General features: G+C 43.6%; 1 protein-coding gene across 1 annotated transcript in view; it reads left to right on the forward strand.

Annotated features, from left to right (window-relative positions):
• LOC135816949 (basic-leucine zipper transcription factor A-like) overlaps nt 1-692 on the forward strand; it is a 28,047-nt gene extending 27,355 nt beyond the window's left edge. The window contains exon 13 of the mRNA XM_065330081.1: nt 1-692. This exon is cut by the window's left edge and continues 542 nt beyond it. The gene's annotated coding sequence lies outside the window, so the exon portion shown is untranslated.
• The last annotated feature ends 3,111 nt before the right edge of the window (nt 693-3,803 follow it).

Genomic DNA, 3,803 nt, shown 5'->3' on the forward strand with positions numbered 1-3,803 from the left:
ATGTTTAGTCCAGTGTTTGGTGCAGTGCGTGTGTGCTCCAGCAATGCTTGTTCTCCAAGCTGGTATATTTCTATTGCTGCTGCTACTATCAATATTATGTGTCATGTCAATAAAAACAAAAATATATAATTATAAAAATGGACTCGGATGGACCTTCCCCTCCTTATGTTGCTTGTAGTTCCTGGGTCCTTTTTTCTTTTCTATACAAAATATAAAAACATCAGTTGCCACGGTTACTATGATTGTGACTCGTTTGTACGTTTGACTTAATTTAACTTTTAAGCAGTGTGAACCGCCAGATCACGGTATAGGGCTTGAAAGTGCTACGTCACAGCATAGCAACAATTTCAAAAATTCAAAAACTGGATCCCCTTGGATCCAGTTTTTGTATAGATCCAAGCACATTTCAAGCCGTCTTACTCACAGCAAGGTGATGTAACCAGTGAAACTGACTGATTTGGCTACTGGGGGCGAGGTTACAACTGGTGGCGAAGTAAATGTCACCCCTGCATACGACATGAGTGGGTTGCTATACACCCACATAGTGAGGCACTAGCAAAGTCACACCTTAGTGGATCCAAAATAGAAATCTGATGTCAACTTACTACTCCCTGGCCGTTTTTGACGTCATCACTTTCAAGCCCTATACCTCAAGATCCTCAAACCATTCCAGGCAAATATGTTCCTGTTTGTATTATTTTTACTTTTTCACCTTTTCATGTCTCTTCTTCCCTCTCACATAACAGCCACCTTTACTTCCTTTCCCCTGGAAACTCCCTTTGATAGGCATCCATTTGCCTCTGGAGAATCCTTGAAAAATGTAATACATGCATTAAAAATATAATATAAAAAATATGCACCTCTGCCTTCGCCGTAGCCATTAGCTTTAGGCCATTGACTCCTTCGAGGTGCAATTATCCGGATGCGTGCTCCCCTTGTGAACTTACTTTGTGCTCCTGCCCTCCAGATCTGATCATTTTTACAACTTCTGAACTCCCATTATGTGCGCAGCTAAAGCTAGCGCAGGGGTTGGCTGACTTCTGTGGTCAGTCCCTGGTGGGAGGACATGACCCATCTCAGAGATGCAGTAGTAGTCTAGATGAAAGGTCTCCTCAAGATTGCTTTCCAGCATGAAACTAGTAAGTAGAGACGTTTTAAAATCACTTTTTTCCAACGGATGAAGTTTTCGTTTGTGCAAAGCTCTGCACGCCGTGTATTGATAGACACTGTGACCCGTAGCAAAGGCTCTTCTGTAGTCTAGATGAACATATTCATGAGAGGCGTTGAGGGAGAAGGACACAGAGGTATAGGAGATGGGGAAGAATACGGGGTGGGGTGGGGTGGGGGAGAGTACGGGGGCCCGGGGACGATGGAGGATGTGGAGTGTACGGGGGAGGGGAGGGGACGACGAAGAGTAGGGAGTCACAAACCGCATACATGTACAATTGTACGTCGACACACAACTCTGCTCGCAAACAACTAGCATTGTCATAATCACACGACGCTGCATATTACAAACTCGCTTATTCAATAATTCACTCACAAGGAGAGGGGAGAAGGAGGCTGATCATACAGCAGATTCATATGCCTGTGGCCCACACACCTGTTGCACAACCACAATACAGACTGGATATGCTACCCATACATACAATAAAAGTTTTCTTGAGACTATCATCAGGGAAAAATTCGTCTCACAATAGAGGCTATACGGAGAAACAAACTACTTATAGGTTATCGGATAGTGGGAAGTATACAAGGTGAGGTGTAAAAAACAAAAACAAACTAAAGTGGGAGAGAAGACGAAAGAAATTAGAAGAAAAGATGTGAGAGTGTTTCGACGGTGTGAGCTACTAAAAAAGGTGAGTGAAATGAAGGCGTGGAAGCAGGTGAATGTGATAGAGTGAGGAACTGTGAGGTGTAGGTGTATGCGAATGAATGCATTCACACACGTATTCATTCGCATACACCTACACCTCACAGTTCCTCACTCTATCACATTCACCTGCTTCCACGCCTTCGAGGTATGTGTTGGTGGAGAGCACCCGCGGCGGTCGATTTGTCCCACCGGAACTAGAGCTGGATTCAACAAAAAGACCAACAACCATGGCTGCAACAACAACACCAGCTTCACATCCAACAACAACACCAGGTTCACATCCAACAACAATAACAACTAATCCACAAAACAAAGCAGCAAATGACAGACCACGGAGATCTACAGCAGATTACAACCGGACCTATGAATTCACGGTAAAAATACAAAGGAAACAATCGGAAAGGACGACGACTGACATGAAGGCAACGGCATTCACGGTTGGCGTGGGTGGTGAAGGTGAGACGCAGGACGATGCAAGTGATGAGGAGAGTCGAACCGCTGTGGATGACGGAGCAGGTTCTGATTCGGACAGTGAGGGAGAAGGTGAGCTGAGTGAGGGTGAGAGTGAGTGTGAGGGTGTGCGCGTGAGTCGAGATTGTGTGCGTCCGTCTCGTAATAAGTCTTCAGTATACAATCATTTGGTTTCTAGTACTGACTGTTGTCGTACTTATTCTGATTCCTGTTTTTCTGTTTTGTGCCGTGCTCGTCATGGTTATCTTTTGCAGTTACAAGTTTTGGAAGCTGTTTGTCAGCGCATTCATAAGCCGAATTTGTGTGTCCAGAAAGATAGTGTTATTACCCTAAAATTGTTCAAATAATGTTCTTTTGTGTAGTGTGGCAACGTTGTTGCCACTTGTGCCTAAATGTGTTTTGTCACCTTCTTGTTTATTATTGTTATTATTATCATTCATTCTCACTTTTTTTGTTTTTGTTGCTGATACACACTTGTCACGCTTAGTTCTTACTTGTATACCCTTGTGTTCTGCACGCTTTTGTGAGAAATCGCACCTCGATATTCCAGTGCTGTCATTGTATCGTGGCACCCTACCTTGATTGCTATATTATTTCCTTTGTTCTCATTTTGTTCTTTAGTACAACGGTGATTCCTGAAGAGTGTTGTACGAAAACTTGTTCGAATCATCTTTTTTTCCATTGCCCTTTTTCTTCTTACATGTATTTTCCTTACCCTTTAGATTGTTTCTTGCATCGTCTCCATCGCTTACATTGTTAATAAAGTAGTCCACATGTCGCTTCAGCTCGTCCTACTTATTGCCATATTAAAATTATTGTCTCCTCGTCGAATTTTTAAATAATAATAATAATAATAATAATTCAAAGGATCAGTCGGGGAAGTGAACTGCCTGAAACGAGAGAGAAAAAAAACGCCAGACCCACCAGGACTCGAACCTGGGACCCTGCTTGTCATGAGCAATGCTCTAACCACTGAGCTATGGGACCAGGCTGAACCTAGAAGGCGCTGACAAGTTTTTCACTCCAAAGGCAGCTCACAACACGTGCCACACATACTGATGGCACTTGGGTCTTTTCCCTCCCAAACTTGTCAGCGCCTTCTAGGTTCAGCCTGGTCCCATAGCTCAGTGGTTAGAGCATTGCTCATGATAAGCAGGGTCCCAGGTTCGAGTCCTGGTGGGTCTGGCGTTTTTTTCTCTTTTCAGGCAGTTCACTTCCCCGACTGATCCTTTGAATTTGAAGTTCTCCCAATCCTTTCCAAATAATAATACTAATAATGGACTCAGATGGAGAGCCAAGGTTTAATTTCTACAAAGAGAAAGACCAAGGAACTACAAGTTACGCTATATTGTCCACTACCACCACCAGCTACTAACTTGTGACAATCAGCTCATGCGATAACATTGCACGACACTGACCGACGGTAGCGACGTTCTACAACTAACTGGCTAACAGC

Source organism: Sycon ciliatum, chromosome 1 (genome assembly GCF_964019385.1).
Source record: "Sycon ciliatum chromosome 1, ocSycCili1.1, whole genome shotgun sequence".
Classification (NCBI taxonomy): Eukaryota; Metazoa; Porifera; class Calcarea; order Leucosolenida; family Sycettidae; genus Sycon; species Sycon ciliatum.